The following is a 16,245-nucleotide window of genomic DNA, read 5'->3' on the forward strand; positions in this document are numbered from 1 at the left end:
ATTTTGTCGTGTCAAGAATTGAAAGGGTTCCAAAAAAAAGTATTAATGACATGTCTTTTACTCGATAACCAGCATGTGTTTTTTTTTCTTTGGTTAATCCTAGATAGCTGAGCTAGAAAGATAAGATTTTCATTTGAAAGGAAAATTAAAAATGTATAAATAAATAATTGTGATTTACATATCCTCTTCGCTTTTTATCCGTCCATCGATGTAAAACATGTTTTGTGGTCATTTAAATTCTAAGATTTGAGTATTATAATAGTATCACGATTGTTGTCTGTAGATCAACAAAACACTCCTCAAAAATAGAATTTCGTAATGGGATTGTACGGCGTTTGCAGTGAGAAAGGGTATTTACGTCAAAATTTGTTGTTTTTTCAGAAGAAACAATATGTAACACAATCTGCAGGAGAGATTTACCTGAAGCTTTTATCACAAAATCGTATTTTTGAATTTGTAAAAAAACGATATTAACCGATATTTATATCCACCAGGATGGACCAAAATAGCTTTATAGTATCTATTACAAATAATTATTATCGCATCGCATGGTCCATGATCCATAAAGTATATGTATGTTAATTAATTGAAAATTCAGTAGCTTTAATTCGAAATATAAGGCAGATGTTGTAGTCCATTTTTAATGTAATACACGGATAATAAGTTTTTTGTCATGGTTTGAAAACATTTTTTGAAAACAGTGAAGATTTTTATTTGCGACTTGTGCATAACAGTTCATGTATTAAGTCATGTATTCATGTGTCACCACTCACCAATCTACGGGGCAGAACATTTTCTACAAAACTTGCATGTACAAACCAAAAGTGGGCTTGCACCCTTTTCACAAACAGAATCCAATTTAATATTAAAAATTTTTAAAACTATCAAAAAATAATAATAAAACAATATTGTAATCAAAAATTAACAAAAAAAAATCACGATAGGTAATTAATCTTTGTGCATTATATTATGTTGTATTTTTTTATTACATTTAACTTAGCTATCCATACTGACTTTGATGAAATAGTATTGGAAATAATTGCAGTGCTCGTTATTTATGTAACTCATATTTATCTTATAAAAGTAAAAAATAAATTTGTTTCCGCCCTATCAGACAACACACTTTACACAACAAGGCTATTATGCAAAACTATATATACGTTTAATACGAAAATATAATTTTTCAATAAAGTTAAACAACAATAATTTTTTCTCCGCTGCATTCCAGCTCTGTTTTGAATTCGTTAACATTAATTTCCGAGGAAAAACAAAAAGGGAATACTTGTAATTTCGGACAGCCCTCCCCTTTACATCGCATGAATTATGCATAAATCGCTCCGCAAGGAAAGCCTGAGAAAATACGCTCAGACTTGCAGTTTGAGCGCTAGTTTACGAGCGAGAGAGTGTAAAAAATGAACGAAAAATTTTTTTTTTCCCCCGTCCATTATTAATAGACGTTTAAACGTCTTATATAGTATATAATAATTCGCGTCACAGAAAAAAATCTCCTTGGCCCTATTAAAGCGCAGCTGATTTGCACTTTGCAATGTACGTGTGAGAGATTATACGTATACACGATGACTGTGATGTATATACACGTATTATGTACATATATATATATTATATTATGTGTTCGTAAAATAAAGTGATAAAAACAAGCGAAAATCGGGCGGTGCTGCCAAGTGTTCGTCAACTACTGTTCACAGTCGATAAACACTTTGCATATTAATAACAATAATGATGTCGCCGCTAGTTAGGGAAGAGATGTGCATTGGCTGCAAAAATAGAGAGAGGATTGCGTTTGCCAAATCGGTGGTGGGGGGGACGCGGGCTTCATCAATGGGCATCTTCACTACGCTAGTAACGTGCGAACGACCATTTGAAATGGATAACTTCGGACGTGTCTGTAGATTTCTAGCATAATATTAATAATAATTGTGTAATACGTATTACGTATTATAATCATAATCATATCTGTACAATAAAACTCGTTTCGTCGAGCTTTATTATTTATTTAGCTATTATTTATTATGCTCGCGAGTATAGACGCAATGACACGAGATCCGTAAAGAAGACGACCGATTCGATATGTGATTAATAACATTTTATTTTCGTTTTTATAAGATCGTGAGCGTGTGTAAAAGAAATTCGACTTTAATACCTTGACGACTGACGACGAGTTTCGATTACCTTCTGTTATAAACCGGGATTACTGTAATACCGCCTCTATCTTATGTGGTATACCTGTACATTAATATGTTGGTAGGCAATACGAGCGTCTCGACATGTGACTGCACGATAATGAAAAAAAAGGTGGGCAGAAAATATATAATATCATAAATTTAGCTAAAACATGTATATTATAATATATTATAAATAACTGACGAAGATATCGGTGGAAACGTCGAGTTAAGATTAAAGAGAGAAAAAATATTATTTTGTTCATTATAATAAATTGTTATAATAAGAATTACCTGTTTAAACAAGTACAACTGACCTTTTCATTTAAATTTGTATTGATTGCGTTGCACAATGTTTTGTACAGGGAGTATTATGAACACCATGTTAACATTTCGTCTTAACTATTAATCATATTTTGACGATTATTAATAAAAATCATGTAATGATGATTATTGCATTCAAAAGTAACAACTAATAAAATCTTTAATAAACAATAATTGTAATACACAATTTATTAAAATAGATTATACTATCTGCTTGCTCTTATTAACATGCCTTGGTAGTTTATTTCTATATATTTAACTAAAAAAAATATATGTTTTTATATTTGAGTCTGCTCAGCAGATCGGTTGATATATTTGCATTGCATGAAATGATAACACTATGTATACAGAATTACAGAATGATACGGAGTGTTGGTTATTATTTAAGTGGTTGGTAATCTATATACATATAGGAGACCGCCTCTATTCACTCATCAACGCCCAGACCAAACCGCTGGGGTATAGAGACTTGAAATTTTGTACAGAGGTCCCTTGAGCAATGTAGGGGTGCACTAAGAAAGGATGTTTCAAAATTCGACCTCTAAGGGGGTAAAAAAGGTTTTTTCATATAGCTACATAATACACGGGCGACGCCGTGACGGGACAGCTAGTAAGATATATATATTTAAATATATTGATACCAACACCGATGATTTATAAAGTAGTTTTATATATTATTTTATTATAGTATCAAATACGAATGAAAATAACCTTAGCGTCTTGATATTAATTTCACATTTGAAATTTGGTATATGAATAGTTTGATTTTTACAACATTCATATAATAGTAGGTAATTACACAAAAAATTATATGTATGTGGTGTACCGTCCAAACTTCCAAAGTATACTGAAAAAGTTTTTTAATTTATATATTTTTAAAATATTAGTTCGTAATGTCGAGTAATCCGAATAACTACAAAAATATTATGTATGAAAACTAATTTCACTTTATTTATTTAAGGATAATATTTCAATGTAATTTTGAAGTGAGTTCAGTATTTATATTTCAGTAAATAAGTACAGGTAATATGCAGTATAAAATGGTGAACAGCATTTTTTTCATCCACTAATTGAGAAAATAATGCAATTTAATGTCTACTCGTATTGTATATTATGAACAATATTAAGTTATTTTTATGATTAATTTTAATAAGCAAACACTTTTAAATAAATAACAATTGTTCTATTAATAATATTAAGATCATTAATTTGTATGTGTATACAAAAATATGAAATCTATGTAGCTGAACATACTTACCAAGCCAAAAAAATATGACAGATAGACATGACAACGCCTTTAACAAATTGTTCTATTATTATCAAATTTTTAGTTTTTTGTTATTAAAATGTTACAATATTGTATTTTCCATTGTTCATCATATTTTCCATCATGTAAATTACTTGAGGGTTGACCATGTTTTTTTGAAATGAATTAGTAATAAAATTACATATTTTCTGAAAGGTTTATTTTATTTTAATAATATTATATTATAATTAATTAACTAAAATCCTTGTACATGAAAATATCGAAACACATAATATTATGTTCTGCAAAAAATAGGACAAGGTTTTACAGAGACACCAATTTGAAAAAACTTTGACATTACTACATTAGTTTGTCTGTAGTACGTAAACATTTTTTGTTAAAAAATATTTTTAAATGTATGTTAAACATTTGTATTTACGTTTACTGAAGTCGAATTTGGTGCAGGGCAACTGTTTTTTTTTTGATTTTCACAATGAGTATTTATTGTTAATATGTTTATTATAAAATATGTTTTTTTATTTAAAAGATAACATACACAATCTATACAACGTAATGTAATGTGGAATAAGTCTACGTGACAATAAGAGTATTGCGTTGGCTTAAAAATATATAACTATGTTATTAATCAAAAATTTAATTTGCAAACACGATATTTTAAAAATTAAATTTAAATGTCACGAACTTGTATGATGTATTTTCACCAAGTACCTACAACCTACACTCACGAGACTATTTGTTTTCATTTTTTAAGTAAAATGTAGGTGTATACCTACATAATAAAATAATATCATAATGTAACGTAATATGCGTATCCACGTGTTATTTGTTAAACGTGCGCATAGTGAATATTAAATAAAAACCGAAGATAAAATTCATTCAAGCTGAATTATTACTCAATAACTAACCAGACAGTTGGTTCATAAATTTCGATTTTTTCTAATATTTATAATCCATTGCTCATGCAGGATAAATGATTATGCTTGTGCAGAATTGTTATCCTATTATACTGCTACTCAGTGCACACACGTACAATATATAATATTATATGGAATAACGTGTTCGATAATTTTGCTTTCGAACATCGTGAGACCTATACAAAGTGATTAACCATGCATGCTCAGTAATCACCCCATTTGTTTTCTTCAATAATTCGGTTATTCGAAATCTGATTCTGAAATTTTTAAATATACTTAAAGATCATTTATTTTAAAATTATTGAGATTTTTTGTTCTAATTATTGAGATTATGCTGTGGAGATACAAACTTGTATTTTTTAAATGAGAACTACCTCTTTTCTACTGTAAATTATTTAGTGAATAATTTTCCTAAAAACGTCGACGTATCATAACCATAATTTGTAGGAGTAGTTTTTGAGTTATATATCTTTGTGATAATAGGTCCATGATAATGTATTTGTAAAATTTGGAGACTATAGTGGTATAACATTTTGGTGATTAATATTAATCTATTAACATTAATAAAATGCCCCAAGTATAATGAATAGTAGATCCAATATAATATTATATATTATATTTTATATTTTTGTAAAAAAATTTTTAAGGATTGTTTTCCGGAATACAAACATTTTAACTACTGGGAGACTACTCGTTCAAATTTCGAATTGAATAAATCAAAATTTTCAAAAAAATCATCCACTAAATAATTTAAGAAAAAGGAATGTTCTCTTTTAAAAAGAAGAAGTATGTATATTATGACAAACACTCCTATAAAGTAAAGTACAACAAATTCAAGAATCATAAAAAATTGTTATTGAGTAGGTGCCTATATTTAAAAATTCAAAAAATCAGAATATTTGAATGAATAAATTATTAAAAGAAAATATGGGGGTGAGCATACTTGGTGAATTACTCCGTACGTACGTATTGCGTTCGGATTATTTTTTGCAAATCCTATTACGGCTGCTTTCATATTATATAATAATATGCTCCATTCATGTGTATAGAGCCAATTTTCATGGTACATACTTCTTAATATATGTACCTCGTCGTCCCGCGGCCTTTGGTCTATCTTTCCCGATATATCTTTTGAGTGTATACCCTATATATCTACCTTGAATACGAAGACCTCGACTTAGACTCTAGTATAGTATACACTATTCTTATTTACCAAAACCATAGTAGTTGTTCTACTATGTACATAATACATTATCATATTATTATATTATAGTTACGACGTTAATAATAATAATAATAATATTATGGTCTCGTGCTTTTTCTCTATACTGCAAATCCGCCATTGTTGCCGCCAGCAGCTTCTTCTCGTAGAAATAATGGGCCACTCGATTTTGATATAATACTGTCATATCATTATTATATTATGTTTGTTTTCTCTCAACGCGTATAAGCTTACCTAAATTATATAATAGTAGGCAGAATATGTTTCCACGTTGACTTGTAATGCAATAACATATGATAATATTAGATATACATTATATACCATATAATATATGCTCCAGAAATGCACCATAACCAATTTCAGATTATTCAGAAATCTCAAAAGCCGACAATATCTAATATAAATACGACATTGAGTGGTACAAAATGGAAATAAAAATAAAATCTTATTTCAACAATCCTGCGATCCCCTATTTCGATATAAAATGTGTACAAATGTACAATATGATGTCATGTTTCCGCGCCTGATTTTATTAGCAAACTTTTTTTGTCTACCAGCGTCTGACATTTTTCAATTCAGAACATTTTCATTTCAAAAACAAAATCTTTGCCAACGACGGAAAGACTGCAGCTTTGTTCTTGAATTATTATTATAATATTTAATCTGGCGTTTGAGTTCAGAAAACGTGTTTAAATTAAAAATTACTTATTCAAAAATGTGTAATGACTTAAAATAACAAAAATAATACATTGCTTAAAATTGAATAATATTTAAATACTTTTAGTTTAATCTAAGACTTAGTGAGGCAAAATTAGTCGTTTATAAATTATAACAACATTGTTGACAGCTGAAAACATGTTTTATCATTAAACTTGGAATTGTGTACATTGATTATTATTGGTCAACACAACTTAATGTTTCTTCACTAAAATCATTTGTTTTGTAAAAGATAAAACTTCTAAAACGCATAGTAACTATATTGAAATACATTTTCACAAGTCACAAAATATAAAAAATTCGATTTTGATAAGTCATAATTATAGCTATACCAGTATAAGAAGTTTAAATCCCAAAAGTGTTTATCTTTTGTACCAAAAAGATAGTAAAAGTTCAGCAAGTTTTCAAACAAAATAATGATACCTTTTTTAGTTCTTTATTATAGCATAACAGTGAGAAAATTATCAGCACCAACCGCATACTTTCTATTTCTATTTTATAATCAATCCATTTTACTAAAATGTAAGATATATATATATATATAATGACCATAATATTTATATATAGAGTGATTTTCAAAAATATTTATATCCGAAATCAAAAATTCTAATTTTTTTAAAAATAGAGACACATGGGTAGGGGAAGTAAATAATATTTTTAAAATAATCAAGGTTCAATGATGTGTGTTACAAACTTACAAATGCTCAAAACGGTCCATGCTGACTGCCCGACACACACATATGAATACACCATGAGGTACTTTTTTATTTGTTCATCTCGACATTAACTTCAACGGAAATTCGCTTATCATCACACACGTTTACAAGACATATTGTTTATCATTAGCGAAAATATAGTATATAAGTTATAGGAAAATCATAAGCTTGACCATAGTCTTATCTTTCCGATTATTTGTGATATATTTAGGTTACTTAACTACAGCTTACGCTTTTGTGAAATTCAACAATCCAAGTACGAATGACGAGCAAAATAATACATGTATTCGCGTACGACTTATTACTTATTATTAGTATTACCATAACAGCAATCGTGTTCACCAGGCACCGACGACAATCATTAACGGGCTGCATGTTCGTACGTTTGGTTTTCACTGGATATTTTTTTTCATAAGGGTGCAGTGTATCGCTATAATACCTTCCGCTTGTGACTGCAGAAATAATTATAGACAGACATGAAAACGCGTCATTAGGGTAGAACGAGATAATTAGAGCTGTTCCGTATAGACCTGAGTCTCATTCAATGACCACTTTTTATGACGTCATAACTCACTTTTCATATAATATACACAACGCGTATATTATATATTTTATGAGCACCAAGTGCCAGGTGGAATATGTCATAATATTATGTGTATTTGGTATTTTGCACGTGTAAGTGAATTATATTTTATTTACATTATATTATTATGGTATTAAAAATAATTAGGGAAATTTGTCGGTTACATGAATACAAAAACCTAACGTGTTGTGTCTAATTATTATAATTATTTTTTTTTTTGTAGGGTTAGGGTTGATTTTCAAAGAATTCTTTATAAATAATATAATTATATAATTATATGTCATGGACGGAATTTTCGTATAACAATCATGGTTATATGATATAGTAATATATGCTATAATATGGTATTTACACAATATTGTACAATTTATACGCCGTGTTAATAAATATTAAATAATATAGTACAATGCATTCATTTTATGATATGCTCCAATAGTTATTACCAGGGCTGTGAGTTTAATGCACTAAATAATCATGAAATATTCATACGCACTTGTGTACCTACTCAAAAACAAGGAAATAAGCATAAAAAATTCGAAATGATGCAAAATTAACTTAATAAAATAAATTCATAATTACGTTTAAAGCTTGGAAAGTGACCGAAAAATGGATACTAGTAACATATTAAAAATGAATGAAAAATAAATAAATATGATGAAATAAAATAAAGTTACCTATGAATTAAGCGAGGATTGAAACTTAGAACTTACGATATTTACAGATTTCAGAAGTTTGTTATTAATTTATTCTCGACTAAATATATTATTATAACATAGATTTATGTTTATAAAATAGTTAAAATGTTCTGGTAAAATTATCTTGAAAACAGCGTGTGCTGTGTGTGAAACTACGGTACCTACTACCTACATCAGTACATCACATAATATTGTTATTATTATAATTATTCTTTTTTCTTAAATTAAAACTTAATTTTGTTATTTGTACACATAAAAGACTTCTATCGAGAGTGATTAAATATTAAATAATTACCTAATTTATTCGTTTTGTTCATTTTTTCAAAACTAACAAACTGATGACTATTAAAAATATAGACCTACCAATCTATGGTTATTAATTATTATGCTTAATGGAGCTTAAGACAGAGTAAATACAATGATGTCGCTTAATTTGTCACCGGGAACAGAATCGTACAAGATGCAACTAAAATAATATTGAAAAACGATATTAATTATAATTTATTTTTTTATTTTTACATTATTTTATATAGAAAAAACAAATCTTTGGTACTGACAGCGTTAGACGGGATAGCTAGTTTATAAAATATAATATAGATAAATAGATTATGAAACGCCTGTACGTGTTTTTAGAAAAATCCAATTCAAACGATTACTTAATGAATAATATAGTTACTTGATGTTTGAAATATATTTATTGCCTGGCCTGTACTAACTACTTATTTTGCTTAAATCCCACTATCGTCTATCAGACTTGGGTGGAATTCTGAGTACAATATATTCAGAATAGATATACTTTTATAGCATTAAAATTAATTTTTTATTTAAATATTTATTGTTATGTTGTGTATCATAAATTATTATTTATTAGTTTATATTACAATATATTTTAACATTGGCTGAATTTTCAAATTTTCCAAATTTCCCAATGACAATCATTCTATTATATTTTTAATATCTAAAATCAAAAATATTTTAAAAGTATTTGGAATACTTTTATATTATTTTAAATATACTTTATTTAGAATACTATTTGTATGAAATATTCAAGCACATATTCGGAATAGATAATATTTGTATGAAGTACTCAAATAAATACTAAGAATACAATTTTTTATAAGTATTCCAGTATTAATTATTCTAAATACTTTTCATACGTATATTACCCTAGTCTGATCACCAAAAAATACTTATTTATGCGTAAGTAAGTGTATTCAAAATTATATTATTTTAAATAACTGGTCGTTGTATAGTATACGACGTTAGTACCAATATAGCCATATTTTGTAAACTTATTCACTTTGTATAATATCGATCGGTTTACATAATTAAACTATGATATTAACTGTCTATTTAATTATGTAATTTTGATAGCACTTAGTGTCAGCGCTAGGGGAGAACAAATGGGATATATGTCCAGGGCTCCACGCTTGTTTTAATTATCATCTTAATACCGCAAGACACATTAACATTTTACATAATTACATTACAAATTATAAAACTATACATGTATTATTCTATACTACACATCACACAATATGTATTATATTAATATTATTCCTATTACCAGTTATTTAGAAAACAATATTAAATCTAGTCAAACAAATGTAGCTTAATTTTAACTACAAAGTAAATCGTTATCGATACGACGAAAGAGTAATATTTTGACGATACCCGTCTGATAGGATCCTTACAATAAATATTTATTATCTCTATAGTTATTGTTTTCTCGGTTCTATATTTGGAAAGGTTTCCGCGTATTGTCGTATGTTCGCATGGCAGTATTATAGAAGGGGCAAGAGCTATATTCTTAAAATATTTATTTGATTAGGTATCTAAAATTCATAAGTTTTTACTAATTAGTACCTAATTAGCTATTATTTTATTATTTGTAAATAATTTTGTGTTAACACATTATAATAAAAAAAAGGATAAAAATACCATAATATTATTATTTTTAATGTTTGAAATTCGAAGAAAAACAATATTTTTTTTTTAAATCCTGATTTAAAAAAAGCTAGATTTTTACCCTCCCTGGGGTACCTAACGGCTAATTCCTTGTCCAGGGTCCCGCAATACGCCGGTACTGAATTGGCAAACATAGCATTATATTATTTCAACTTACGTACGAATATCAAGATTTATATTTATTTTTGTATTATTATAATAATTGAGTATACTTTTATAAACACACGAATTAATGTACAGAGAGATGAGTAACAGTGATGCACCCTATTTAAGACGTATAATTTTAAATAATACTGCGGTGCTGCTGTGTTCATATATTTGTTATATAAAATGCATAACCACATGCTGTATACTGCTGTAAACGCATTTAAATCGCAATAAACATGAATATTTATAAGAGGTCGTCTCTAAATACTTATAGTCAATTAGTCCTTAACCCGAGATAATTTTGTTAAATTAACGATATAGCGCATTGCACCGAATAACAACAGCTTGTTTTAGTATTATCGTTTAATTAACTCGTTTACGTGTTGTTGTTTTTTTAATTTTTATATACGCCTAACAGATCCACTTGTTTACACTCATTAGACGATTTTAAGTCCATAAACAAAGGCCAAAATAATATGTCAAAGCAATCAAACCTAATACATCAATACCATATATACTTTAAACTAATTATGTGTTTTCAGAGACTGCAATGTGTGGGCGATAACACAACGTGTTCATTCTAAATGCGTATTATTAGTTCAACACATTGAAAATAGATACTGACGGTCACGTATTGCCTCTTACCGGGGAACGGTACGATTTGTATACTCAGTTAAAAAAAAAATTCCTGTCAGATTTAACCGGAAGGAATACTAATAGACAACAAAATTCAATAAGTGTGCCCGGCTTTCTTTCGATTCCCAACCTCGGGAAGAGTACTCTCTAGTAATAACATTCTAAATGTTTGAAATAGTAACGGCAGACGATTTATGTACAGAGTGATTTACAAACCATGCTCAACCCTTTTTACTTCAATAATGCAGTTAATCAAAATATGATTTTTGGAATTCTGTGTTAGTACTAACTTTGTGTACTAATAATAATAGGTTCATGATAAGAAGGGACTTGAAAGATGTGGGACTAGGATGATTTGAGCATTTTAGTGACTTAAATGTATCAATATTAATAATTTATGAAAATGATCCAAGAATATTAAATGCTAAATCCAAAATTGTAACAATTTTATATTTTTATGAAATAAAATTTATTTATTTATTTTCTATTAACATTTTGAATATTCAGAAGCTATTTTCGTTTGAATTTTGAATTAATTACATCTCAATTTTCAAAAAAAAATGATGCACTAAATAATTTACAATAAAAGAGAGGGTCTTATTATTTAAAAAATAGAAGTTCGCATTGTTACAGGATACTATGATAGTATAATAGAGGATAGTCGTTATAGAGTAAAAAAAGTATAGCTAGGTAAAATTACAAAAATCTGAATTAGAATAAATAAATTATTAAAGGAAACAATGGGAGTGAGCATGTAAAGCGAATCACTCTGTATATGAACAAAAGTATGTAATTTATTATGTCTATACAGTATACAATCGTGGTTCGCAAAAACGAATGACGGTTTCGATTTTCGACGTCATCTATATGTTATTATATCGAGAGAAACAAGACGAGGGTCAGCTCAATATTAAGGTCGAGAGTATAAGATTAAAGAAATGCAATATATATATACGATTAAATTGCACGTGTAGGGTGATGCTTCGTATATATACTTACCCGTGGGGTTCGGACAATCCACTCGAACGGGATTGTTATATCATATAATATTATAGCGAGTATAGTAATACATTTAACACAAACAAGTATCCGAAAGCGATTAAAAATCACAAAGTAAAATATATTACGAACATATTACAACGGAACGGAACTATCATTGGATTTCCAGCGGTTCACCAGGAATCATTTTTGAAACAGATTTTTTTTTTAAATATATTTAAATATTATAGACTTCTGTTGTACAGCGCTCGAATATAAATACCTATTATAATAGTTATTGATGCTTAATCAAAATATAGAATTGGAATTTTCATAAAATTTGGCTTTAATGTGGTATTATGTAGATTATAAATTATAATATTAAGTCTCAGTTGGGTTGATCAAATGGATGAAAAGTCAATCTCGAGGAATTCGAGTTTTTGTACAATAATATGTAAGTTATTGCGAAACTTGCAATGTTGGGGGGGGGGAGGAGTGTGTACATGTTTTTTAAACACCAAAATATACACAATTTAATCGTATTATTTATTATTCTCGACTCTCTTGAAAAAAAACATTGTTATAATCCTATAAAAAATAAAACTACAAATATTATACTTTTTGTTTAATCGATTATGCGCAATGAGTATCATATTATCAGTAGATTATAATATTATGGCATCGTGTACCTATATAAATATTATAGATGTGTGGGATGCAAATTGCACATGCATGTGCAGCAGAGTGTGCGCTTGAAGCCATTACCGGCCCAGAAGAGACAGGCTCCTCTATATTATGTAGATTGTGAAATTAACAATTTTTTATTAAAAATGTGTAGCCACAAACATTTTAACAATTAATTAAATTATAAACAAAGAACAAAATTTTATTTTATGATTCAACAACCCGATACCCGTGGTTTACAAATGAAATACAAAATTACTTTTTGTGTACAAACCATAATACATAGAAAGTGTTTACGAGAAGTTAATACAGATTAGAAGCAAAATGTAGACAATTAATAATCATAGTTATGATTTAATTTGAAATTTTTGTATTGGACCGATGAATTAGTAAATCATAGCCTGAGCATTTCTAATATCTGTGGTTACATAAAGTATTAAACCAATGAAATATATTCAAGATTAATAATATAATAAGTAGGTAAGCATTATAATAGTTTTATTACACCGTTTAATATTTATTTAAACATATCAAAATAAAATTATTATTATCTATATTTAAAATTAAATTACCATGGTAAGCAGTTTGTATATATGTATAAGAGAAATGGGTAGGTAGAAATGTTTGCTGCATCTAACTTGAAATAAGTCTGCCCACGCTTATAAAATGTGTTATTATTGTTAAAACAATATTGAGGAGGAGCGAAGTAAAGCCTCTCCCACTCGTACTTCAATTGATTAAAGCTATTTCCTCTTATACTCAATGAACTGATTTCAATGAAACTTGAAATATTAAATCGCGATAGTCTTAAAAGTGCAATTCCTAGGTTCATTTGAAATGATGACATGGATAAATCGAAGTCATTATAGCAACAAACAAGTACAAATTAAATTTGAAAAACAAATTTTTAAATAATTGTATATCTGGGTAATCTGGTAATAATAGTATACAGATGACTCGGTGTATGTTAATCAATTATATGAAGTATTTGACAATTGGGGTGGAGCCTTTATATCTCCCTCTCGAATGTCAATGCATATTAAAGTAAAATCCTACTAGGCTAATGCGAACCTACCTTGAAAGGTCGTTATTAAATTTAAGCTTGAATCTAATTTATTATCACAACATTATTTCATTATCTTATATTATGTATTTAGCCATTTTCGTACATGGACGATTTCTCGGTGGACATTTTTTATCTATAGCCACTATTATCGTAGTCGTGTTCGTAGGTGTCTGTTTAATGTTTGTGCAATATAACATTACACAAGGTTATCCAAAGTAAATCATCCGTTGTCTTGCACCTGGCTTTCTAGATCATCTGATCTTACGCCATGTAACTGCTTCTTTTGGAGATATGTTAGAGGTAATGTGTGTACATACCACAATGATTATCAACCGTGGAAGTGGAATTAACTTTGTTTCGGACTAGATGTAATCATCATATATGTTTTACGTAGTGTAACCAAGGGAAGCTACACATTTTATGGGCACCATCAAATAAATTTGGAAGTTTAAACAACATTATTATTTATTTTATTTAATGTACCTATCATATTATATTACTCTAAACCAAGGATAACCAATTGATATTTTTGATGAATGTGGGTTCACGGAATCTGGACATTTTGTTCACCGACCATCAAAATTGCTGACGTTACTAAAAATGATAAATTACAACTCTAGAACGTACATTATAATATAATCAGAATTTATTTTTTTTTGTCTGCTTGGCTGGATAAATTTTTTTCATATTTTGTCAACTGAAAATTTAGAAACATTTGAATTCATTTGAATCATTTTGGATAACCCTGACTAATATTATTTTATGTCATTCGGGCGGTAAACGAGCGTCGCGCGCCGAGTGCACGAGTTTTGCTGGCGAGGCCATGGCAATAAGCCGTTTCTCGCTGACGTCGTCGTCCAGTGTCGGTTCTAGCGTATACGCGGGTAAGGTGGGTAGCTGTCCGTACCAAGTTTTTTGGTGTTTTGCATCTGTTAAAAAGTTCAACGTCGGGTCACTCGTTTTGATAAATAAAGTAAATGATGTGATATTATCGATCGACAGAATGAAAATATTTTGTTTGTTTTTTATCAGTTCTTTTTGCTCACTTTGTTAAAATAATTTCCAACACTTAAACAGTTATCTACTAAAACATAATGATTTTTTTAAAATTCTTTTATCATCAAAGTGAAGTCTAATAATATTATATTATAAAATATTGTAAAATTAAATCATAATATTCAACATAAATAATATAAGGATTTAGGATTTTAGATCGTGACAATCGCTTACTTATAACTTATACAACTTTCATATCCACTCAAAAGTTGAGCACAAGAAGTCTAGAACCACCTCTGTCGTCGTCGTTCGAATATGCATATTACCTAAGTCCTACACAATAATTCGAATAATAGAACTTAAAAGTAAATACTTGAAGACGTGTATTATAGGTATTTGCATGTACGTGGTTAGTTTGTACACGGTTTGACAATATTTTTTTACCAAAATATATTTTGTTGTTACCTATATTCGTCAGCGAGATAGGTACCTAAGTTTATTATATAATATTGTAACATTCATTTTATCATTGTATACATAGGTCGTTGAAATGCAGCTTTGTATAAGATCGATGCTATATTTTTTTGTAATATTTTCATCTCAGACATCATATAGCTCAGAGTTGTTCGACGACAACAAAATTGCAAAAATAAAAAGGTGCCTGCAGCGCGTATTCAAAAACCCGTTTCTGTACTATATTATATTAAGAATTACAGAAGTATAAAAACATAAGTTTAACTCGTAGCTCAACAAACAAAGATACTTTAAGCCAGACACTATCAAAAACAAACTACCCACAGTCGATTACATTATATTTGTAGAGTGACTATTGTAATATTAATTTCTGTACGAAAATAACGTATACAATTATATAATATATTATAATGTCTATGGTATTTTTGTTGTGTTTCAATCAATTGTTGAGTTATTATACGCAAAAGATGTAATCGTTATAGGTCGCTGCACATTTCACTGCATAATTCGAAAAAATTGCGATCAATCGTACGATGATAGGTACAACTTCTAATCTGCGAGGTTATATAGAAGCCAGGACAGTATGCCTATATAATAAATAAGATATAACAAAACACCAGAAACAAAGAGGTTGTACCTATCTGCGCGTATTCAAAAATCGTGTATACGTCTACTATA

The 16,245-nt window shown here is 28.6% G+C and overlaps 1 protein-coding gene across 1 annotated transcript in view; it reads left to right on the top strand.

Moving 5' to 3' along the window:
* The first annotated feature begins 1,862 nt into the window (after positions 1 to 1,862).
* LOC111031969 overlaps positions 1,863 to 16,245 on the top strand; it is a 62,783-nt gene continuing 48,400 nt past the window's right edge. The window contains exon 1 of the mRNA XM_022312121.1: positions 1,863 to 2,313. The gene's annotated coding sequence lies outside the window, so the exon portion shown is untranslated. The remainder of the gene's footprint in view (positions 2,314 to 16,245) is intronic.

The sequence above is a fragment of the Myzus persicae genome, unplaced genomic scaffold (assembly GCF_001856785.1).
Source record: "Myzus persicae strain clone G006 unplaced genomic scaffold, MPER_G0061.0, whole genome shotgun sequence".
Classification (NCBI taxonomy): Eukaryota; Metazoa; Arthropoda; class Insecta; order Hemiptera; family Aphididae; genus Myzus; species Myzus persicae.